The following is a 26,540-nucleotide window of genomic DNA, read 5'->3' as shown; positions in this document are numbered from 1 at the left end:
TTTAAAAAAAATATAAACTTTGCATTTATCTTGATATCCCTAAATGTGGTGAGCAGTAAAGTTAGTCGAACACTTATTTCAACTGAGCAGTAAATTAATAGTTGTTAAATTTTCATCAACAACTTGCGTTTATATAATGCCTTTAACGCAGTAAAACGTCCCAAGGTGCTTCACAGCGTTATCAAATTTGACACGGAGATATTAGGACAGGTGAGGTAGGTTTTAAGGGTTGTCTTTAAAGGAGGAAAGACAATTAGAGAGATAAGAACATAAGAAATAGGAGCAGGAGTAGGCCAATCGGCCCCTCGAGCCTGCTCCGCCATTCAATAAGATCATGGCTGATCTGATCCTAACCTCAAATCTAAATTCATGTCCAATTTCCTGCCCGCTCCCCGTAACCCCTAATTCCCTTTACTTCAGGCAAACTGTCGATTTCTGTTTTAAATTTATTTAATGATGTAGCTTCCACAGCTTCCTGGGGCAGCAAATTCCACAGACTTACTACCCTCTGAGTGAAGAAGTTTCTCCTCATCTCAGTTTTGAAAGAGCAGCCCCTTATTCTAAGATTAAGCCCCCTAGTTCTAGTTTCACCCATCCTTGGGAACATCCTCACCGCATCCACCCGATCAAGCCCCTTCACAATCTTATATGTTTCAATAAGATCGCCTGTCATTCTTCTGAACTCCAATGAGTAGAGTCCCAATCTACTCAACCTCTCCTCATATGTCCGCCCCCTCATCCCCGGGATTAACCGAGTGAACCTTCTTCGTACTACCTCGAGAGCAAGTATGTCTTTTCTTAAGTATGGACACCAAAACTGTGTGCAGTATTTATTCCAGGTGCGGTCTCACCAATAACTTATATAACTGCAGCAATAGCTCCCTGTTTTTATATTCTATCCCCCTAGCAATAAAAGCCAACATTCCGTTGGCCTTCTTGATCACCTGCTGCACCTGCATACTAACTTTTTGATTTCTTGCACTAGGACCCCCAGATCCCTTTGTACTGCAGTACTTTCCAGTTTCTCGCCATTAAGATAATAACTTGCTCTCTGATTTTTCCTGCCAAAGTGCATAACCTCACATTTTCCAATATTGTATTGCATCTGCCAAATCTCCGCCCACTCACCCAGCCTGTCTATATCCCCTTGTAGGTTTTTTATGTCCTCCTCACTCTCTACTTTCCCCCCATCTTTGTATCATCTGCAACCTTTGATATGTTGCACTCGGTCCCCTCCTCCAAATCGTTAATATAGATTGTAAAGAGTTGGGGACCCAGCACCGACCCCTGCGGAACACCACTGGCTACTGGTTGCCAGTCTGAGAATGAACCATTTATCCCAACTCTCTGCTTCCTGTTAGATAACCAATCCTCCACCCATGCCAGAATATTACCCCCAATCCAGTGATTCTTTATCTTGAGCAATAATCTTTTATGTGGCACCTTGTCGAATGCCTTCTGGAAGTCCAAATACACTACGTCCACTGGTTCCCCTTTATCCACCCTGTACGTTATGTCCTCAAAGAACTCAAGCAAATTTGTCAGACATGACTTCCCCTTCGTAAAGCCCTGCTGACTTTGTCCTATTAAATTATGTTTATCCAAATGTTCCACTACTGTCTCCTTAATAATAGACTCCAAAATTTTACCCACCACAGATGTTAGGCTAACTGGTCTATAATTTCCAGCCTTCTGCCTACTACCCTTTTTAAATAAGGGTGTTACATTAGCAGTTTTCCAATCTGCCGGGACCTTTGCCAAGTCCAGAGAATTTTGGAAAATTATTACCAAAGCATCCACAATCCCTACAGCCACTTCCCTCAAGACCCTTGGATGTAAGCCATCAGGTCCAGGGGATTTATCTGCCTTGAGTCCCATTAATTTACTGAGTACCAATTCCTTAGTGATTTTAATCGTATTTAGCTCCGCCCCCCCCAGAGCCCCCTGTTTGTCCAGTGTTGGGATATTCTTACTGTCCTCTACCGTAAAGACTGAAACAAAATTTGTTCAGCATTTTTGCCATCTCCATGTTTCCCACCATTAATTTCCCGGTCTCATCCTCTAAGGGACCTACGTTTGCCTTAGCCACCCTTTTTCTTTTTATATAACTATAGAAACTCTTGCTATCTGTTTTTATATTTTTTGCTAATTTATTTTCATAATCTATCTTCCCTTTCTTAATCAATCCTTTAGTTACTTTTTGCTGTCTTTTGAAGACTTCCCAATCTTCTATCCTCTCACTAAGTTTGGCTACCTTATATGTCCTTGTTTTTAGTCGGATACTATCCTTAATTTCTTTACTGAGCCATGGATGGCTGTCATTTCTTTTACACCCTTTTTTCCTCAGTGGAATATATTTCAATGGAGAGATTAAGGTAGAGAATTCCAGAGCTTAGGGTCTAGGCAGCTGAAGGCAAAGCTGCCAATGGTGGAGCGATTAAAATCGGGGATGCGCAAGAGGCAAGAATTGGAGGAGTGCAGAGGTGTCTGAGGCTTGTAGGGCTGGAGGAGGTTACAGTGATCGGGAGGGGTGAGGCCATGGAGGGTTTTGAAAACAAGGATTGGAATTTTAAAATCGAGGCGTTGCCTCAGTAGCCAACCATTTAGCCACAAGCAAAGAATTGGTCTGAAACTCATTCAAATAGTCGATGGGAACCAACCTAGCCTCCTTAAATCCAGTACTGGATTCATTGCAGTGCTGTCATTGAATTATGCCAATGAAATAACCAGTCTACTGATTCATAATCAGCAGCTTTTTTCATTTAAATGTATATGGCATTAATCTGTGCCCCGAGGAAATGTTTCCTTTATATTCATATTAATGTGGCTCATTAAATTGGCATGCTGTATTCACAAATTTGAATTGATGTCCATTTTTATAGTCTTATTTTTGGCAGCTTGTTGCTAAATTGTTCGCTACACTTCAAAATTTCCCTAGTGTTTTACCTATTAAACACTGAATTTGAATCTCAATCTCATTTTGCACAATATAAAATTGGAATACCAGAATTTTAGTTCTGTTAAAACTATTAATAAAGTAGGTATTTCATTTCAAGTTTTTTTTTTACTGTCTACCATAATGTGTTGGATATGTTATTTTTTACTCCAGCATAACTTTGTTCCCTGTGCATTTGGCAGTGCATGGATAAAGTGACTGCTTGCATTGGGTTTTCAGAGACTTTTTGTATTCTTGCCTTGAAAAATTTTGAAAAACTTTTTTAATACATTCAATAATTCTGAACGAATACTGCCAAATTGGTCGTCTGACTTTCTTTTGGAACAAAATTGTCCGTTAATTCTCTTTAATCCTTCAATCTTCTCTCTCCTAAGGGTGCTAACTCATACTGGGCCATGTGTGCTGATTGCCCACTGGTACTTCAGCCAAATGACCATTTTCCACATATGAGCTTACGCAATTCATATTGGCAGACAATTTAATTGTGGAAGGCAGGGCAACCAAGTCCAATCGTGTCTTCACTCATGTCCACATAAAAACATGTTCTAGCGAAGACCATTGGGTTGCAATCAGGAGTAAGAACCCTGGCTGTTTTTCTCCGTGCTGCTGCTTTGACTGTGATCTGACACTCCTGATCATGCCATACTGCAGCGTACATACCAGTTCAGCTATCAAGGGAGCTATGTTGATGTTTTTTAATTCGCTGTGTTTTATATTAAAAAGGTTTGTGGATTTGTTAGCGAGGGTAAAAGATGTTTGTGTTCCTTTGGGTCAATCTCCACTTCCCCACTGGCCTCTGGAATCAACTCTGCTGGCTCATGGCCAGGTCTTCAGTCCCTTGGACCTATTTGAACCTCGTCATCAGCAATAAGTTAGCCCAGGGCAAAATTACAAGCAGTATCCTCTGTGACCATGATCATGGTGTGTTATCCTTCCTCCTTGACCTGCTTACAATGTTTGATATGCTGCTTCATGATATCCTCCTCCATTCTTGCTTCCTCGTTGTCCCAGTCCATGCAATTACCCTGGCGTAGTTCTACTCCGATCTATCCGAACATAGTCAGCTTACCTTGAACAATGGTTTCTTTTCCGATCCCGACACTGTCACCTCTGGGGTCACCAAAGATTCTATCTTTGGCGCTCTTTTCCTCCTGTACATGTTATTCCCCTGGCGGCAACATCTCAAAAGAACAGGATCAGCTTCCATATGAATGTATTATAGACTACATTATTCTCATGTCGTCCTTTTTGGCCTCCAATCCTCCAATCTTCACAAACTCCACCTTGTCCAAAATACAGACACCTGTATCCTGCCATGTTCACCCATCACCCCATCCTTTCTGACCAATGTTACTTTACTGTCCCCAAGCTATTAAATTTAAGCTCCTCATCCTCATTCTCCACAGTCTTGCCTCATTCCTTACAACTTCCTCCAGTATTGCATTCTCCTCCTCCACACCCTTCAGTCCTCTGCCTTTTGCGTGTTTTTGCCTCACCATTGGTGCTACAACGCCTAATGTCACCTTTCCCCACTCAAAGTCCCTCCCTAAATCCTTGTACTCTCCCTTTTTCCTTTTAAAGATTTCTTTAAACCTATCTTTTCACCCAGGCTTTTGCCACCCCTACTAATCTCTCCATGCTGTTTCCTCTTTTATACTTGCCAATCATTTTACATAGACTGTACAGAAACAGTCCATTCAACCCCACCAGTCCATGCTAACGTTTATGCTCCACACGAGCTCCTCCCACCACTCTTAATCTAACCCTATCAGCATAACCTTCTATTCTGTTTTCCCTCATGCTTACCTAGCTTCTCCTTAAATGCATCTATGCTATTTACCTCAACTGCTCCTTGTGGTAGCAAATTCTACATTCTAACCACTCTGGGTAAAGATGGAGATGCTCATTACAGAACAGGGTTTAATATTTTGTTTTTCCCTCCCTCCCCTCCCCTCCCTCCCCACCCCGGACAGACTGGGACCATTTCGCCAATGATCCAGTTTGCCATGCGGTTTCACTTCAGAAGTTGGCTCACTGAGCAGCCTGTACAGACAGACAGAGAACAAAAAAAGAGCTGGATCAATGTTGGCAACATAAAGCAGCAGAAGCACATTAACCTGTCAGAACTCTCACTGGCTTTTAACTAATATTGCTGTTTTACTTTTGGAGCACTAAAATTGCAAAGTAAATAAAATGTAGACAAATGCAGCAGCCATTTTATGCACAAGATTCCACAAACAGCAAAAAGATAAAAGACTAGTTACATAAAACATAGAAAATAGTAGGCCTTTGGGCCTGCTGCACCATTCTATAGAGGGATATGGGCCAAGTGCAGGCAATTGGGACTAGCTTAGTGGTATAAACTGGGCGACATGGACATGTTGGGCCGAAGGGCCTGTTTCCATGTTGTAAACTTCTATGACTATGAATCTATCATGGCTGATCGTCTAACTCAGTACCCTGTTCCCGCTTTTTCCCCATATCCCTTGATCCCTTTAGCATTAAGAAATAAATCTATCTCCTTCTTGAATACATCTAATGACTTGGCCTCCACTGCCTTCTGTGGTAGAGAATTCCACAGGTTCCACCACTCTGAGTGAAGAAATTTCTCCTCATCTTGGTTCTAAATGGCAGACCCCGTATCCTGAGACTGTGACCCCTGGTTCTGGACTCCCCAGCTATCGGGAACATCCTCCCTGCATCTAGCCTGTCTAGTCCTGTTAGAATTTTGTAAATAGTTAATCTATTTTTAGTGATGGTTGAGCAAGCAATGTTGGCCATTACACTGGGTGCTTTTGAATTTGGGAGGGTTCCCTCCCAGCCGGGGAACACTTCAGTAGTCAAGGACATTCAGCCACCGACCTTCGGGTAAGCATACTCCAAGGCGGCCTTCGAGACACACGACAACGCAAAATCGTCGAGCAGAAATTGATAGCCAAGTTCCGCACCCATGAGGACGGCCTCAACCGGGATCTTAGGTTCATGTCACGCTACACGTAACCCCACCAGCGAACAAATGTTATCTGTTTTTAATATAACGGGTCATTTGCTGTCTTCTATGTTTCTGCCTCTCTTTTGGTGGTTTGTATATTCGGTGGCCTTTTAGGTAACACCTCTCTGTCTGCACACTGTGATTGCCTTGGCAACGGGCAGTTGGAAAGACTATCTGTAATCACCAGGTATTGTTCTGTGATTTACAAATGCGAAGGGTTCGAGGATTTCATTTCTACAACATTCACCTGAGGAAGGAGGAAGCCTCCGAAAGCTTGTGAATTTCAAATAAAATTGTTGGACTATAACTTGGTGTTGTAAAATTGTTTACAATTGTCAACCCCAGCCCATCACCGGCATCTCCACATCATGCTTTTGAATAGTGTTAGGGTGTCTAAAGTCTGCTAACACCACAGAGATTGGGTCTTGTTTTAATCTCTTGAAGGCCTGCACTCTCAACAAGGCAGCATTCCTCAGTACTGCCCTGGAGTTCCTGTCAGCATTGTATATTCAGGTGCTGTCTTCTAACTCCAGTGAGTGCTATCAGTTGATCCAAGCTGCTGCCTTTAAACCTGCGTGTGAATTCTGATGATGCTACCTCTCATCTCTTGCAGTTGCACAGGTGAACAGGAAATGGTCTACACAAAAGTAGAAAAGGGAAAATAAGTAAAGGAGCAGTGAGAGGGAGACTTGTGGGGGCAGGAGGGAGGGAGAGTGGGGAAGAGATTAAAAAAAAACTTGGAAGATAACATTTCAGTATACTTATCACAGGAATATAATGAGCAGAAAGAACAGACCATGTCAATTCATCCTATGCAACATACTGAAATTCATTTAAAGTAGAAGAATTTTTATTTTATGTTTTGCCTGTTATACTAATGTCTCCTTTGGGGTATGTTATAGTTATTTTAGTTTTAGAAACTTTGGCTTCACAGCAGTGGTATAATTTTGTATTAACTGAGTATGTATTTTCAGAACACACTAAATCCATTGTATCTATATTTCTAATGGGCAGAGCGTATATTCTGGTGACCCAGCTGAACCGTAGCTAATATGGAAGATGAGACACAGATTTATTTTAGTATTCTGGTCCAAAGCCTGAACCTAGCCAAATTGAAAATAACAAATCTGCATTGGTGTTGCTCACAGTCTGAAGTGTGGTTGTGGTGCTTAGCTGCTAACCTGTCCCTACAGTTCAAGCACTCCATTTTTTGCATCTGACAGTGTGATGGACGTGTGCCAGATGCAAGATCTGCATATAGATACTGATTTATGGACAGAACTATCTGCCTTTAGAGTGAATTGCTAGATGCCAATATGATGTACTTTGGGTCTTCCTCTAATTGTGATTGTATAAAATGTAGACAGTATATCGGATTCAGAAAGTGATTGACCACACTTTTTTACCTTTTAAAGTTTATGCACCCTTTGTAAGACTTAAGTTAGATTAAGATTTAAGGTTTCTTTTATACAAATTCCATTATAGGAAAAACAACCACCATTTCAAAATATTGCAAACCTTCTGATGTGGTACAATTTGTGTCCAATTTACTAGCAAAAGTTGCTATTCCAGTAGAATTAATATACTGCCTTTCTGAGTCTGTTGAAAGCAACTTTGCACATCTCTTAAATATTAGCAAATTGTAGAAGAATTGAAATTGTTTCATTGCAGATATCTAGATCCCCATTCAGCAAGTAATTGCTCACCTTAGGTATCAGCCTTGGTTCAGTGGTACCATGCTCAGTTCTAAGTCAGAATGTAGAGGTGTTCAAGCCTGCTCCAGAGACTTGAGCACATTATCTAGGCTGACAGTCCAATGCAGTACTGAGGGAGTGCTGCACTGTTGGAGGTGCTGCCTTTCAGATGAGACATTAAACTTAGGCCCTGTCTGCCCCCTCTGGTCATAAAAGATACCATGGCACTATTCAAAGACCAAGAAAGTTCTCCTGGTGTCCTAGCCAATGTTTATCCATCTACCAACACCTAAAACAGATTACCTGGTCATTTATCTCATTGCTGTTTGTGGGACCTTGCTGTGCACAAATTGGCTGGCGCGCTTCCCTACATTACAACAGTTGCTACACTTCAAAAGTACGTCATTGGCTGTAAAGTGCTTTGAGATGTCCTGATGTCTTGAAAAGTACTATATAAATGCAAATTTGCTCTTTACCTTCACTTCCACTTAATTTTTTATACTACAAAGTGTGCTATTTGCATTTTGTAATAAGCAATGAATTAAGGCTCTCTTAATTCTGCATCTGGTTAAGCTAGTGAGTAGCTGAGCCTTACAGAACAAGAAAGTCACAAGTTTGATTCTCTGTTAAATTAGCTGTTCTCAGCTGAGTAAGCAAGGGTTAAAATTGACCGAAATCATTAGCGACCCCTGCTGAAAGTGTGCATACGTGCTAATTGGCAAGGTCAATAGCAGTTTGCTTTCAAAGTCTGAACCTGATAATTAATTCAATTTTTTAGCGCACAAAGTGACTCATCAGATCATTTGTATTAAGCAACTGCTTAAAAATTGAAATTTTCAATGGACCTAGCCTCAACAGTCTTCTCCTTTTAATCTGCGCTCTTTAGTGGATTTTGTTAGGCAAGGATATTAAGGGTTACAGAACCAAGGTGGGTAGATGGAGTTAAGATACAGATCAGCTATGATCTAATTGAATTCCGGAACAGGCTTGAGGGGCTGAAAGGTCTACTCCCGTTCCTATGACTGTATATAGCATTTTTAACATTGAAAAATGTCCCAAAGCACATCAGAGAAAAAGGAACATAGTCGAAGCCTTCATGGAGAGTTTAGGGAGGTGACTGAAGGCTTTGTCAAAGATAGTTTTTCAGGAGGATTTTACAGGCAAAGGGAGAGAAGCAGAAGGGGTGAAGGAGGCAGTTTGAGAGTAGGACAGTTTGAGATGGTGAGAAGAGGTTCATAGAATATTGAAATCAAAGAACTGTAGGGTGCTTTTAGTTTGGGTAGGTGCTTCTGATTGAGAGCTTTTATGTGAGACTGGATATTCATGGGCCACTCTTATCCCTGTCTCATTAGTGGATTTCTATTTTGTCAGACGGTTAAAGAGTGCAGATTATTGACTTGGGTTAAATGCTTCTCTACCCTTTGAAGTCCATGCTTTGACAAAGGAAGACCGACAGAGAGATCTCAAAAGTATCAAAATACATTTGAAAGATAGGGTGTACATGTAGATGGGCAGAAGTAAACTACTTTCATCTAGTAGCAGCAGAAGTTATACCTAAATTTGTTCCTTATCCTACCTAAACCAGTATGTAAAATGATAAAATATGGAGGTAGTAACGATTTGTTAAAAAGATAGATCTTTCACAGTGCTTTTTCTTGTACTTTGATTCGAACATCTACAAACAGCTAAAGATCTTTAAAAACTTTTTTGTTTCATAATTTTTTTCTGTTCTGGTACTGTTAGATATTATTTACACCTCATTCACCTTTCGTTTGAAAGTGATAAAAAAAAAATTCACATGAACAACTTGCCAAGGCTTCTTTGACAGCACCTCCCAAACCCGTGACCTCTACCACCTAGAAGGACAAGGGCAGCAGGCACACGGGAACAACACCACCTGCACGTTCCCCTCCAAGTCTCACACCATCCCGACTTGGAAATATATCATCGTTCCTTCATCGTTGCTGGGTCAAAATCCTGGAACTCCCTACATAACAGCACTGTGGGAGAACCTTCACCACACAGACTGCAGCGGTTCAAGAAGGCAGCTCACCACCACCTTCTCAAGGGCAGTTAGGGATGGGCAATAAATGCTGGCCTTGCCAGCGGCGCCCCCATCCCATGAACAAATTTAAAAAAAAACTCAATTCACCTTTCATTTGAAAGTGATAAAAAAAATCACATGAACACCTGAACAAAAATAACTTATTCCTGTTTTTTTTTGTAGGCTGGACTGGTTTAGATGAAGATGAAGATGCCCATGTCTGGGAAGACAACTGGGATGATGACAATGTAGAAGATGATTTTTCTAACCAGTTAAGGTAAAAGTTTCTTGGCAGTAAATCAACAAGTTAAAAGACCTTTCTGGGGTTGGGTGGGCAGAGGGAATTGCTGGATCACTTACTAAGGAAGGACCCCAATATATTGCAGATATAACTATTTGTTAACTTTAGTGTACGAGTAATGCACATGAAATAGTGACCTGCTAGTAAGAGAGAATCTTGGGATATAGTGACAATAATATGGTTAATATGGTGAGGACAAAAAGAGCTTTCCTCAAGGAAAAAGCCATCACAGACTAGAAGGCATGGATGAATTTGGTTACGGAAGCTAAGAAACTGGTCGAGAGCCAAAAACAGATGACCGCAGGATTGCTGGGAATATAAAACACAATATGAAAAGCTTTTATAAGTAAATTCATAGCAACCAGGTAGTTAGGGCTTCAAAGGGGAAGTTATATTAAGTAACCAAAGAATGGCAAGTTTTCTAAATGAATTCTTTGCCTCTATATTCAGTGGAAACCTCTCAAAAATCCTTTTGGAGTAGAATTTCTAGGGAAAGATATTTTTCTAAGAAAAATAGATGTAACCAACAGGTGTTTAGAGTTATACCTACAACAGAGGAAGATGGTTGTGGTTGTTGGAGACCAATAATTGTAGCCCTAGGACATCGCTGAGTTCCTCAGGGAAGTGTCCTCCGATCAACCATCTTCATTTGCTTCATCAATTACCTTCCCTCTGTCATAAGGTGGGGCTTTTTGCTTATGATGCTGCAGAATTCAGCTCCATTCAGTTCCTCTGATGAAGCAGCCCATGCCAACCTACATCAGGCTTGGCTAACAAGTAGCGGGTAACATTCATGCCACACGTATGCCAGGCAATGACCATCTCAGACAAGAGAAAGCTCAACCATCTCTTGACCTTCAACAGCAATACCATTGCCGAGTCCCCCACCATCAATATCTTGGAGGTCACCATTGACCAGAAGCTTAACTAGACCAGCCATATCAATACTGTGGCTACAAGAGCAGGAAGAGGCTGGGTACTCGGCAATAAGTGGCTCACCACCTGACCCCTCAAAGCCTCTCCACCATCTATAAGGCTGTAGTCCGGAGTGTTGATGGAATACTCCCCTCCCGCCTGGATGGGTGCAACTGCAACAACACTTGGGGAGTGCAGCACCATCCAGGACAGGGCCATTTGCTTGATCGGTGCCCTTGCCACTGGATTCAATAGACACCTCCTCCACCACTGCTGCACTGTAGCTACAATATATGCGATCTACAGGATGTACTGCAGCAGCTTGCCAAGATTACCCCAATAGCACCTCAGTCCCCTACAACCTGTACTGCTGCGAAGGTCGAGAGCAGCGATGATGTGAGAACTCTTATCACCTCGAAATTCCCTTCCAAGTTGCACACCATCCTAACTTGGACATGTATTGCCATTCCTTTATTGTCACTAGGTCAATATCCTGGAATTCCCTACCTATTATTGTGGGATTATCAGCACAAGGACGCCACCTTTGTGGGGCATCTTGGGATTAGCGATAAATGAGGCCTTACCAGCGTGGCCTAGATCCCAAGAACAACTTTTTTAAAAAAAAAACTGAAGGACTGCTCAAAGGAATTGAAAGAAGCCAAGGTCATGAAGTCCAACTGGATTACACTCGAGTACTTGAGGAAGTAACAATTGAATATGTTTTAGTGAACATTTTTGAGGAGGCCCTTGGAAACAGTGCATGAGGATTGGAGACAAGGGAATGGGACACCAGTCTATAAAGGGGGAGGAGAGTTAACCCAGGGAACTATTGGTTGGTCATCATGACATTACATGGAAAGTACTGGATGGCGTCCTGAAGGAATGAATCATGAACTACCTGAAGAAATAGTGAACCGTAAGTGGGAGCCAGCCTGGTTTTGTGGGAGGGAGATCATGCCTGATGAATCTCTTGAGGGTTCTTTAAGGAGATAACAAACCTTGTGGACAGGGGGAGCTCTGAATTAAAAAAAAAAAATTTCAGCAAAGCTTTTGGTAAAATTCCTCAGAAGACAGGTCCACAAGGCTGAAAAGCACTGTGTTGGTGGAGTGCTTCTGAAATGGATCGAAAATTTGCTGGAACAGAAGAAGCAAACTTGCAACTGAATTGGCACCGAAGGAAGTAGCTAGCGAGATGTCTCAAAGATCAGTGCAAGGCTCCTGCTATTTATTATGCACGTAAATGATTTTGAGGTGGGGATAGAAACAAGTTTGCAGATGGTACTTAACTGTAAACAACAGGAGCAGGTTGATGAAATACAGAAGGATCTGGATAGATTGGAGCTGGGCTGTTGAGTGGCAGATGTCAGTTAATGTGGACAAATGCAAAGTCATGAGATTCAGAAAGGATAATAAACAACATTGATATAATTAAATATTCTACAGGACATGGCACAGGAGAAGAATTTCAGGGTATTGGTGAATGGATTTCTGAAGCTATCAGTACAGTGTGCGGCATTTATAGAGAGCGCAAATGGGATCATGGGCTGTATGACTGGAGGAATAGAGCATAAATTTCAGTGAGTTTGTACAAGACGCTGGTCCAGTGTCCCCGGAGTACTGTATACGCTTCTGGTCACTGTCACGAGAAGGACATCCAGGCATTGGTAAGGTACAGTAATTGGCAGCTAAATTGATAGTTGGAATTAGGCACCTGAATAACTAGGAAAGGCTGTAGAAGATGGGAATATTTACACTGGAGAAGAGGAGCTTCAGGGTTGAGCTTATAGTCGTATTCAAGATCCTAAAGGACATAGGCAAGTGTCTATGTTTAACGTGGTCACAGATTCTACAAGATCGTTTGGATTGAACCACTTTACACAGAGAGTGCTTGAATGTATGGAATGGACTGCTCAGTGGGGGCTGATTATATCAGCAAAGTTGGAAAAGAACCAGGAGAAAAAATTTAATAGAAGGGGTATGAGAAGTATTGGAGGGTATGTTATTTCCTAGACTCTGGAAGCAGCTAGATTTTTCCGGTCCCGTACATTCTTAATTTTCCAATAATTTTAATTAAGCAATGTAAATAACAAAGTTGGAATTTAATGCTTTAAAAAGTTAGGTTAAGAGTAGACTTATGGGCAGTATTAAGCAATATAGAGGGACAGCAGGAAATTGGGATTGAAGAGAGAGTTCTGTCGTGGATTAAAAAAAATATGGAGCAGGCTCAGTTGGCTGAATGGCCTCCTGTTTTTATGTAAGTTTTGTATCCTATGTTTATTGCAGAGCTCTATAATTAGTTTCTATTTAATTACCACATTTGATATCCTGAAGCGCATTTAGTACTGGGGAGGAGAGTTTCTAGATTAAAGCATCTCTGCTAATCACTAAGAGTTGACCTACTGAAAATGCTAAAACTTTTTTTTCTCTCTTTAGGATTGTTGGAACAGTTATTTAATAGAGAAGATTGCTATAGAGAGTACGCGTTTCATTTTTAAATTTTATTTTAAAAAGTCATTAAAAATCTTATTGGTTGGGAAATTTATATCAAATCTCCTTGCCTGCAACTTCTGGCAGCCTGTTGTCATAACATGGAAAGGTCTGTTTGTCAGCCTGGTCTGGCAGGCAGTGTTCATAGTGTTAGTGGAGACTGGTTGGGGGTAATTTTAACTTTTATCACCGGGTGGGAAACTGGTGATAGTGAATCTGTTGCCTGTTTTAACCCTTGCCTGATTTTCTCTTCCAGTGAAATTAATAGAAGAGAAAATCGGACAGGGTGTAAAACAGGTAGCCGATTCACTGTTACCAGTTTTTCGTCCGATTATGTTAAAATTACCCCCATATTCTTTTTGTGAGGCACAGCCAGAACTGAATTTTAAAGCAAATAACTCTACATTGGAATCTACTACCAATAATGATCCTGAGTGGCTGTTTCCTGAACTTCAGACCCAAAGTGATTAGTCTCCAGAAGTTGTAGATGAAGTGATGAAATATCTCCTGTTGAGTAGGAGAATTCTTTGCCTATTTTAATATAAAAGGGAAGGAAACTTTACACTGGAAGTATTGTTCCCTACAGCAATGTTCCTCTTTAATGAATACTGTATATAGTTTAGTTTTTTAGAATATATCTGACCTTTTTTCTAAAATATAAATTTTGCAACTTTAGGCCTTTAAAGATTTTTTTGTCTAATATATCTTAAATTTACTTTGACCATATTTCTTTTCCCATTTTTACTTCAATTTATACCCTTACATTGCCCAATGCAATGTACCACTATTATAAATTTGACTTGAAAATTGGCTATGAAGGTTTTCCCTGTAGAAAAGCAAAATGTGTGTAGGAATTAATTGATCTAGTTAGAAAGCATCAGTTTTATAAAATTATCTTCAACGTTGCATTCTAGACACTTGAAAAATTAGAATTATTAAAGATATGACCTGTGTTGAAAATTCTGTACTGCTGGTGATCAGGGGTGTACTGTTTAAGATTTCCGAGTCATGCTAGCCCCCCTCCTCACTATCCTATTGGCTCTAGCAAGTCATCTACTGTAAAACAAAATCTGCCCATCCTTTAACATTGTAGAAAACCTCTGCTTGAAATAAAAATGAGTGTTTCTTGGGCCAGTAAGTTAGTGATCTGGCAATACTTAAAATTTCAATTGAGAAGCTAATAATTTGAACTTTAGGTTCATCAGCTTCCTGGGTGAAACCTAATTAAAATAATTTTGACTAGTGTTATATGCCGTGGGCTATTAACATTCGAACGCATAATGCATTCATCTGATGTTCCTCTCCCTGATATTTAACGAGGCATTTTCTCACTTATTTTCAATGTGTTGACACCTCTGCTGAAATAGTGGACAAAGAAATTTCAAACACATTAAGTGTACAATAGTATCCTATGGAATAATTTCAGGTACTGGTTGTGTGAAGTTGATTTTTGCATCATTTTGAACACTTCATGTTTAATAGGGTGTAACATGATCTCTACAATCATATATGGAATTTACTTATGACTAGGTTTATGCAAAGGAAGGGTATAGCGGAACTAAAAATGAAGCATCTGGGCATCTTATATCTTGTGTATATTTGTGGCAGAAAATGAACTGAATAATGTATGACTTGTGTGAAATTGGATTGGCGCATTCAGTTAACTTTTTTTATTGTGACTACATTGGTGCATTGATGTGCTGCCCTGCTAAGTGGTATGGTACACATTCTTTGTATGTAGTTCCTCACACAGCAAATTCCTAACTTCCCAAGGATGAAAAAGCTCACAGTCAACCTTCTGTACTCATTTTCTATTAAGAAAGGTAGAGATCGGATTGGCTGCCAGCGTTAGTTTTTAAATGACCGTCTACACAGGGAAGGGAAACTAAGGTGGTGTGAGAAATGTTAGAAAGATAGCAAAGTTGCATTTTAAGACTCTCAATTTTTTGGAAGATTAGCATTCGGTTATAATAAATTGGAAACATTTTAAGTTTTATCAATTTATTGTTTTTATCAGTTTTAATTAGGAAAAGCTATATGTAGTACAATACCTAAAAAAAAAAAAAAGCAGCAGCTGTAAGACAAAATTTGAAGGGGAAAAAGCTGTAGGATTTTAGTTTATGAATACTCCGAACTTAATTCCAAAACCAAATTTCAACATTTTACGGTATAGTAAAAATCTTTGTAATATTGTATGACCTAGGCGTGATAGATTTTTGCTCAGTTGGTTTAAGTTGTGAACAAAAGTACTTGTTTCTGTGGCTGCAGAACATTCTTTTTTCAAAAAGACCAAAGGATGCACAAGTATTTATATATCTCTCTCTCACTAACACACACACACACACACACACACACACACACACACCTTGGCTAACTTGGGGACCCAGAAATAGGCGGAAGAGCTGTGGGCTCTGTTAAATATTTATTTTTGGACGGTGTTACATTTTGGGGATTTGATTTTTGGTTTTCATGTTTCAGACTATTAATAGTGGGCCAGAGAATGTTTTCATTTGTCTAGGTAAATTCATAGCATCAATGAACAGAGAACCCGCTTCAGTTTATTTCATCAGAAGAACACTATACTAGACTTCAACTGCCAAACAAATTTATTGGACAGTACAAGAACGAGGAAATATTAGTGTAACAACTTATTTTACAGTAGTTAATCTTAGCTAGCTCCTTGTGTAGTGGCAAATAATAGTTTGTAACTGCCATGTCAAACTGATATAAGTGATATTCTTCTGTTGGGGCTCTTGTTGCCTTTTCTTGCAATCTACAGAATTTACCTGGTCTGTCTCTCATCAAAGTCTACAAACAGCATCCCCCATTTGAACAAGATGGATTGATAACCTTTTTATAAAAAAAGAGGGACCAACAGATTTAAATAGTCAAATTCAATAAAGCTGCCAAACGCATTTGAGCAAATCCCACAAGATGTTTGTATTTGAATAGCTTGCACCCCTCCCATGGACATCAACAGACAAACTGATCAAAATCTATAACAGTTGTATTAATTAAGTTGGAACATGATTTCGGTTAGTAAATCTGTTTTTTAACTCCTTGTGTACCATGACATAATTAAAGAAGCCAATACCATATTACATCGCAGACAAAAATGCTTCATTTTATCACAGGCATATATTTCTGTATGGAATTCTGGGAAATATGATTTCTTTAATGGGTGGTCCATTATACATGGAAATATTTGAAGGAAAAATACATGCACATAATGTAGACATGGAGCATGTAACAGTATAGCAAAATTGGAGACACAAAAGCCTACTTGAGGTACCACCCATCTGATCACGTACTATTGCTATGAGAATAAAATTTGATGTGCATTTCAGTATTACTGTGTCGTATGTATTGACAGAAAAGAAAATGGATGCAATTCTGTAATTTTCAGTTCATAGTTGATTCTGAAGCAAGAGGGTATAGTTAATACTAAGGAGGACTGTGACAAAATACAGGAAGACATTAATAAACTTGCAGAAAGGGTGTGTAATTGTCAAATGAATTTCAAAATAGATAAGTGTGAAGTGGTACATTTTAGTAGGAAGAATGACGCCACATACTCCTTGGAAAATAAAAGTCTAAATGGGGCAGAGGAGTCGACGGATCTGGGGGTACAAATACACAAATCACCATAAGTAACAACACATGTCAATAAGGCCATTTTATAAAGAAACAAAGCACTGGAGTTCATTTCTAGAGGGATAGAATTGAAAAGCAGGGAAGTTATGTTAAACTTATATAGAGCCTTGGTTAGACCTGTTACTGTGCTGTACATTCTGTGTAATTCCATGCAATGTAAAAGATTCAGAAGATCACTGAATAATATCAAGGGAGTGACTAGTTAGTGATGTGCTGTAATACTTCTGCTATACTTGTTGATTTTAGAATTATATCCTTAGATAAATTCTGCAGATTTGAATTACTCAAGTTTAAAATTAAGACATTTAGCAGTCTGCCAAATGATGAACTTTTAGAAGAATTCATAAAATGGAGATGGAACAAAATGACATTTTGGGCTTGATTTTTAGCACCCGCGATCGGGTGCGTTCCTGGCCGGGGGGGGGGGCGGGGCGGCTATGAAAATCAGGGAATCCCGGGGCAGGTCAGGAGCCCGGCTCCAACCCGCCCCATTTCCGGTTCCCCACTTACGCGCTGACATGCGCGCGCAGCCCCCGCATGTGGGACTCCCGCCGGCAATTAAAGCTGAGGGGGGTGCCACTTAAAGTATTTATTTAGGTATTTCAGGTCGTTTAGAGACCTGATTAACATGATATTTTAGGAGGGGTGGGATTTTGCAAACAACTGGGACTGTTTCCCGTACTGAGGGAAACACTCCCAGTTCAAATGGACGTGTTGCAGCCATCAACCTCTGGCAGCTGCAAAGGTCCATTTGACAGGTGGGGGGAGACCCTCACTCATTGCAGGAGGCCACTCTGTCACCTTGGACAAAGTTTGGCCTCCACCACCCTCCTCCTAACAAAATTCACCACCTTGCACACTTACCCCAGTGTCCAGACACATGTACCTACCTTGCGGACCCCCTCAGATGTATATCTTCCGGATGGGGTCGCCGTAGCTGCAGTCATGACCTCCTCGGAGGGTGAACAGCATCACCAGCCACGCCGTTCACCTCTGACACGTGGAGCTCCACAACACAGTACTGTGACACATCCACCTGCACAGCAAGAGGGAGGGCAATGGCAGAGAGAGATGCGTCGCAGAGGGCACTACCCTCGCCACAGGGTCCACAGACCGAGGCTCAGCTTCCTGGACCTCACTGAGCAGCAGTGCACATGAAGGCTCAGTCACTCGACATGTAGTCGTGGACATCTGCAGCCTCCTTCATGTCGAGCTGCTCCCGGCTGGCCCGAGCACCATCTTCTTACCTGTCGCTGTCAAAGTCACCACTGCCCCAACAACTTCGCTGCATCCTTCCAGGGTGCCACCGGGGACATCGCCGACGTCTCTGTCGTCTGCACAAAAGAGCCCTGCAAATACACCTACACCCACTCTGCAGTGACACAATGGGTGGCAACAGTTGTGGGCCTTCATTGTGATCCTCAGGAAAGGGCATTATTGCACAAACCAGACAAGATTCGCAAAGACATGGCAGTAGTGGTGCCAATATAATATGTAATATGAGTTGATCAGAAATTAAATACAAGTAAAAACCATGACAAACCCTCAAACACCCTTGTGCATCCCCTTCATGCTCATGACACGTTTGCCTTATGCTTCCTACTGCACATATGTGATGCATGCCCTGTGGCTGCAGCACAGGTAGTGGCAGGTTGAGTGAGGCTGACTTTGAAAGAGATGCATGAGAGTATGAGATAGAGCCATGAGATTGTATGAGGATTGGGTTGAGTGGTAGTGGCAGGATGAGTACTGGCAAGGTGAGTAAGTGCAGGTAAGATGAGGATGAGCTTTGAGTGGGTGTGAGGAGTGATGTGACAGAGTAGTGTTGGCTGTGCAGAAGGAGATATGGGGTGGGGGCGGTGATGTGGCAGTCGGAGTGTAGGGGAATGAGTATGTGTACTCACTTTAGCTGACCTACTTAGGTCATTGCAGCGCCTCCTGCACTGTATGCAGGTGTGCGATATGTTGGTGGTGCAAGTGACCTCCTCTGCCACCTTGAACCAGGCCTTGGTGGCAGAGGCAGGCTGCTTCCTCCCGCCCGCCGGGGGGAAGATCTCTGTCCTCCCCCTCCTCCTCACCCCATCCAATAACAGCTGGAGTGAGGCATCATTAACCTGGGAGCAGCCTTCCCCCTGGGCTGCTCCTTGCTGTAATTTTTCCTATTTCTTGCAACATCGGTCAGTGGAGGACTGCTCCTTTAAATAGAACTCCTCCAGCTGACAGACCTTACTGCGCATGCGCAGTCCGCCCGCCGCGCAGCTCAGCAACGGGGAACCCGGAAAACAGGTAAGTGGATCCAATTAGCCTGTGATTGCACGCAGGGCAGACTGATTTCACCGAGCGCGTTACCCACGCGCCCAATCGACCCCCCCCCCCCCCCCCGTCGCCATGGTAATATCGGGCCCCTTGTGTCTACGGTATACAGATTTGACTGAGAATGATCACTACACAAAATAAATATAGCAGGGTTAAAGACCTGGCATATCATTTTGAATGTAAGAGGGAATCTTGCAATTGCGCACACATCCTTTTTCACACTGGTAATATTCATAAAATGGGTTAAATGGACCTGGACAAATGTTGGAGATGCAAGCAATATGGGTAAATTATGTACATAATTTGCATAGTGTTTTGGGAGGTTATACCAAATGTCAAGCAATGCAGGTGTTTAGATTGCTGATGCATGAAAATTAGTTAGTGCTTCTACTCCAACTAGAAAATATTGACTGAAGAAAGGCTGACTTAAATGGGTTTTTTTAAAAAAAGATAGTGGAATTCAGTTTGGACTTTCAGAAAACTTTTGACAACAATCCACATGAAAAACTTCCAATTTAGTTAAAAACCACAAGAATCCTTGAGTACAATATGGGACTAAATCAGCTTAATAGGAAACCAGATACTCGAGAGGTATAGTGTCAGGCTGAGGTGTCGTCACGTAGGTCAGCGCTTGGCTCTCTGTTTCCAACCAATAGGTGACTTGGATTCTAAAAAGAACTAAGATTGTCAGAGTAGTAAAGACAGAGCGTGTGGTTAAAGAATTGCAGAAAGATTCAGATCCGTTCTGCAATTGGGCAATCAAATGGCAAATTAAATTTGGCACTGATAATTGCGAAGTATTTTATGCCAGTGAATGGAATTGAATTAGCACAAGCAGACTTACAAAGAAACTTGGGATAGCTAGAATAGCAGAATATAGAATTTATGTTAAGGTTTTACAATGCACTGGTCAGTCTAGACCACAGTTGAGTTCTGTGTTTAGTTTTGGACATGCATGTCACAAAGATATACTTGCATTACAGAAATGGTACAGGAAAGAGCACCAAGACTGCTCCCAAGTGCAATGGGGCTGAGCTATGAGGAGCGCTAAAGCTTTATAGTAGAGTGTGGTTAAGTGGGGACAACATTGAAGTATATAAATTATTAAATGGTGTGGATAAAGTAAAATCATATCAATTCAAAGTATGCCAACGAAATAGGACCAGAGGACGAATGAAAATCGGTGAAAAGTAAATTTAAAACAGATTATCAAGAAGAACTTATTTATTCGAAAATGCTTGGCATAATCTGCCAGGCAGAATAGTAGATTCAAAAACATTGGGGATTTTCAGAATACATTTATTTGGATGCTGAAATGGGAGAGCTAGGGCACTAGAGGGATGAATTTCAGCTTTTTTTCATCCCTGACATGTTTTAATAAAACATGAACAATTCCTCTGAATATAAAGGCTGTTAAGTGGCTACAATTTAAAAGTCAGACATTCAGATAGAGGAGTGAAAACGTTTACCTCGGGCAAACTACGGCAAAGGAGGTATATTGTGTGGGTTGGCAATTTTGGGCTCCACGTTAAAGGATTTGGTTTTATTCAGTGCTCGGACCAGAGTGAGTAACATTTCTTTCTATAATTTGTACAGGATGCTCTGGTCTTTTTGGATTTTGTAAAATGCTTTATAATGCTACGGCCTTTTGGGTGATCATTAGGGATATTTTCTATCTAAAAGTGAAACTCACTTTGTAATTAGTGGCAGACAGTAAAGACTTCATTTACTTCTGGACCACTGGACAAGGTGTGAGGGTACTAATTACAAAACTGAGAAGGCACTGTTGCCACACCAGTGCTTATTCTATGGTTTATGTATGATTAATTACTGATGGATGTCTTGACATTCATTATTGTCTCACTTTGCATTGGGTTAAACTGCTTGGTTTAAACCCTTAGTGTTTTTGTTTTAATCTAAATCACATGTAGAGCAGACATAACATTGTATAAATAACTAAATACAATGTCATACAAAGCTTAAATTGTATTTTGTCAAATTCAAGGTGGTCTGAAAACCGCACACTACTGACTTGACTCCCTCATTATTGTAAATTACATACTTCGGATCCCATTTTTTAAATGGCAGTGTAGATGTAATAAATGGGTGTGTTTATCTGAACTGGTGTTTAGTGTTTCATAAAGGTGGGAATACATCGTTGAATGAATTTCAACAGTATTAGTAAACTGACCTTTTTTCCAGTTTCCCCTCTTCAAATGTTAATCGTGATTGCTGAATCAGTTTAATGGGATCAGGGACAAAGAATGCTGTACTGTGTGTGTGGTCAAATTCCGATAATACAGTGGAGCACACTTAAGTGCACGTCTGTTAACTGCATATACTTTTTCAGAATCCAGATTCTTTTTGCCATGTCTCTATTAGGGGAGCGACATTCGTGTGGTAGTACTCTCACTTTTACATTTGGACTGGGAAGTGATATCTCTGGATGCATTCAGCTTCGTTTTATATGGAGCCCTTCAGGTAACAGGTTTGTGGGACTAGTATCTCACATTTACATTACTGGAACCAGTTAACTTATCCTGATGGCAGAATTGTAGACCCATCTTTTTGTGGGTCTGCAATGTTGTTGAGATGAGGAAATTATTTTGTACTATTTGAGTGCATATAATATAAAAGTACTTCTGTGTTCCAAGGCACAAGAAACACTCTCATCATAAATGGAAGTATTTAACCAGTAGTGTGGTGAATGAATCACAATATATTGAACATAATCCCAGCTCTTTACGGTACATTCAGTAGTATGCATTCCACTCAGGTATTTATCCAATTCCCTTTTGAAAGTTACTATTGAATCTGCTTCCACCACCCTTTCAGTTAGTGCATTATAGATCATAACAACTTGATCTTGAATATTAGCCAACTAAATTGTCATTTTGTAACTGTATTGAAAGAAAATCTGAATACTTTGTATAATCAGAATTTACAATTATAAGCGGCTTATCACCATGTCTCAGAAATGTCCCATTACATCACCTACAATGACAAGTATAATCACTGTTATGCACACAGTAAGGTCCCATAAACAGCAATGCAGTGAATGACCAGATGATCTATTTTTGATAATGTTGATTTAGGAAGGAATGTTGATCAGAATTCCCTGATCTTCAAATAGAATCATGGATCTTTAAGACACCTGAATCCACTGGAGCAGGCACATGAGGCTTCTGTTTAATGTCTCATCTGAAGACCACACCCTGACAGTATAACACTTAATACCGTACTAAATGTCAGCCAAGATTGTGTTTAACTGAATTGTACATTTAGGAATTTAATCTGTGTACTTTAACCTTTTTGTGGATTTGTCGGTAAAATGGTATGATGAAAAGCAGTGTGTGGGTGTTTATTGATCAGAGTGCTTTACTTCCTTGGTTACTGAATGGTGGTAGATGTTTAAAGTAAATGTACACATGTGAAGTATGTATATGTGAACCCCCCCCCCCCTTTCCAAAATGCATCACTTTACACTTCACTGCATTAAATTTCATCTGATATGTGTCTGCCCATTTCACCTGTTGGTCTGTCCTACCGAAGTCTGCTGCTATCCTCTTCACCATTTACTACAGTTCCGACTTTTATGCCATCTGCAAACTTTTAAAATGTGCCCCCTAAAATAATATATATAGATATAGAAAGAATATATATATTACACGCATGCACGCAGTGGTCCTAATACTGACACCTGGGGCACACCACTGTATACATCCCTCCAGTCTGGAAAAAAAACAACCGTTCACCATTACTCTGCTTTTTATCTCTTAACCGATTTCATATCCATGTTGCCACTGCCTCTTAATCCCACGGGGCTTCAATTTTGCTAACAAATCTATTATGTGGCAATTTTATCAAACAAGATATGAATGTCAGATCATCCACATAATTCCCAACAGACTTCACTATGTCTTAATTCCAATTGGCTCAGCTGCTGTTATTTGCTTCACTGCCATCCCAGATAGAATTATAACTGCACACGGCATCAAGATTTCCAATTCAAGTTCTTGGCACGATGTGTAATTACTTGTCATAATCAGCATCCAGAAGTGTTCATATAGTACATCAATATACCCTGACCATACCATTTTCAAACCCTGTGCAATTAAGGAATGAGCCATTGATCCATAGCTATTTGCCAGGTCAGGTTATAGCAGACAGCTAATGTTCCTATATTGAAAAAGGGAGATAGAAACAAGTCCAGGGAACTATAGACCAGTTAGCTTAATGTCGGTGATAGGAAAGGTAATGGATTCTTTACTCAAAGATGTAACAGAAAGACATCTAGAGAACGAAAATATAAAGAATAGTCAGCATGGATTTCAGAAGGGAAAGTCATGCTTGACCAGCCTTATTGAATACTTTGAAGAAGTAACAAAGAGTAGACAAGGGTAATGCAGTAGATGTAATATATTTGGATTTTCAAAAGGCCTTTGATAAAGTACCCATGATGTGGAGATGCCGGTGATGGACTGGGGTGGACAAATGTAAGGAATCTTACAACACCGGGTTATAGTCCAACAGTTTTATTTTAAAATCACAAGCTTTCGGAGATTATCTCCTTCGTCAGGTGAGTGAGTTAAAGGTTCTCAAATCGCATATCTTATATTAGGCTGGGACACGATCACACCAATCAAAAGTGTCATTGGTGTTCAGACAGGTTAGCCACGGAAAACAGTACTGAATACACAATGGGTCAGATTACAAAGCCAGAGAGAGATAGAGACCCGAGAGAGAGAGAATGTCCAGTTGTATTAAAAACAGATAACTTTTTTTTCCTGCTGGTGGGGTTACGTATAGCGTGACATGAACCCAAGATCCCGGTTGAGGCCGTCCTCATGGGTGCGGAACTTGGCTATCAATTTCTGCTCGACGATTTTGTGTTGTCGTGTGACTCGAAGGCCGCCTTGGAGAACGCTTACCCGAAGATTGGTGGCTGAATGTCCTTGACTGCTAAAGTGTTCCCCGGCTGGGAGGGAACCCTCCTGTCTGGCGATTGTTGCGCGGTATCCGTTCATCCGTTGTCGCAGTGTCTGCATGGTCTCGCCAATGTATCATGCTCCGGGGCATCCTTTCCTGCAACGTATGAGGTAGACAACGTTGGCCGAGTCACAGGAGTATGAACCACGTACCTGGTGGGTGGTGTCCTCTCGTGTGACCACTAAATTTAATGCAGTGAAGTGTAAGGTGCCAGGGATGAGGGACTTGTTATGTGGAGAGATTGGAGAAGCTGGGGTTGTTCTCCTTAAAACAGAGAAGGTTAAGGAGGGATTTGACAGAGGTGTTCAAAATCATGAACGGTTTTGTCAGAGTAAATAAGAAACTGTTTCCATTGGCAGAAGGGTCGGTAACCAGAGGACACCGATTTAAGGTGATCGGCAAAAGAGCCAACGGCGACACGAGGAAACATTTTTTTACACTGATTTGTTGTGATCTGGAATGCACTGCCTGAAAGGGTGGTGGAAGCAGGTTGAATAGTAACTTTCAAAAGGGAATTGGATAAATAATTGAAGGGAAAAAAATTACAGGGCTATGGGGAAAGAGCAGGAAAATGGGACTAATTGGATAGCTCTTTCAAAAAGCTGGCACAGGCATGATGAGCCGAATGGCCGCCTCCTGTGCTGTACCTATGATACCAGAACTATGAGGAAAGGCTGAGAGAAGGCTGGGGTGTAACCTGATAGAGGTCTTTGAGATAATAGGGTTTGATAAGATAGATGTAGAGAAAATGTTTCCACTTGTGGGGGAGTCCAAAATTAGAGGTCATAAATATAAAATAGTCGCTAATAAATCCAATAGGGAATTGAGGAGAAACTACTTTACCCAAAGAGTGGTAAGAATGTGAAACGTGCTACCACACTGAGTGGTTGAGGCAAATAGCATAGATACATTTAAGAGGAAGCTAGGTAAGTACATGAGGGAGAAAGGAATTGAAGGGTATCCTGATGGGGTTAGATGAAGTAGGGTGGGAGGAGATGCGTGTGGAGCTTAAATGACAGCATAGAAGTTGGCCTGTATCTATTGAAATGTATTTTTTTCATTTATCCCTAGGGATCATTCAGCACCTTTTTAGATTTAGCCTCGTGTAGCAGATTGGCAAAAGCAAAACATTTGTTGGGGAAACTTGTGTTGCTGCTCTGGCTCTTGTTCCCAAACCTGACCAGTTGAGCAAAAGATGCTGTTGTACTACACAAATAGATGAGAAGTGACTGATTTATTAACTTGATGAAAGGGAATATTGTAGCTTCTATATTATAAACACATTACTATATCAACTCACATTCATCTGAGGTCTTCAGATAGTTGTCATTATGATATAACTGAGTTAATCCCTTTTATTGCCACAAACCCTCAAACTCTTGGCTAAATCAATTAAGTCCTTTTGACTGTTACAACTCCACAGTCCAAGAAAACCTAGGTTGCAGAATTAGTCATACCTGAAAGAGAAGATTAGAGAAATATTTCTAGCATAGGTATTACCTTGTATATTGCTATGGGTTACTAATGAAAAGTTGGCTGTCCAAAGAGTCAGGGAGGAGTTATGATTGGGTTTTATTTTGGAGGAAGGGAATAGAACCCAAGAACTGTTTGAATTTACTATTTACTCTGGATCTTGAGTGTTCTGGCGGAAAGTAAATGCTAAATTTCATTTTTTTTTCCAGAGCTGAATTAGAAAAATTTGGATACAAGATGGAAACCTCATAGCTAGAGTGATACTGCAGGATATGAATGCCCGGAAGATGTAGAACTAAGAATTCTGCGTGCATGTTTAAAATGGTTGTGGCACACCAAAGTTGGAAGCAAGACACAGTGGAGAATGAAATGTAGCTCAACATTCTGTGGCAAAGGCGGACGCACTTTTTCTTGTGAATTTTCCTTTTTATTTTCATAAAATAAATTGTCTTCAAATGTAATGTGGTTTGTATTTTAGTTTCCCTCACTTATTCTGTAATGTTCACATTCACAGCAGAAAATTATGCTGAGTCTAGCTGTGGACAAAAGCCCTATACTCCAAGAACCTGTTGTGCAGATTTCATCTAAGCTAGAATTTTTGAGTAGGCCAGGAGTTCATATAACCAAAGCTTTAGTTTTGAGGTCACTGTTGTAGGATTTGTGCCTCTTTATATCAGTGAACTCTAAATTGGACTAGATCTTCAAAAAGGCATTTCAAA

General features: G+C 40.7%; 1 long non-coding RNA gene across 1 annotated transcript in view; it reads left to right on the top strand.

Moving 5' to 3' along the window:
- Nucleotides 1–26,282, top strand: part of LOC137341208 (uncharacterized) — a 34,462-nt gene extending 8,180 nt beyond the window's left edge. The window contains exons 3-4 of the long non-coding RNA XR_010966984.1: nucleotides 9,870–9,963; nucleotides 26,031–26,282. This is a non-coding gene — a long non-coding RNA (uncharacterized lncRNA). The remainder of the gene's footprint in view (nucleotides 1–9,869; nucleotides 9,964–26,030) is intronic.
- The last annotated feature ends 258 nt before the right edge of the window (nucleotides 26,283–26,540 follow it).

The sequence above is a fragment of the Heptranchias perlo genome, chromosome 2, assembly GCF_035084215.1.
Source record: "Heptranchias perlo isolate sHepPer1 chromosome 2, sHepPer1.hap1, whole genome shotgun sequence".
NCBI classification, from domain to species: Eukaryota; Metazoa; Chordata; class Chondrichthyes; order Hexanchiformes; family Hexanchidae; genus Heptranchias; species Heptranchias perlo.
Note: the sequence above shows the minus strand (reverse complement) of the source record. Positions and strands in the feature narration are given on the sequence as shown.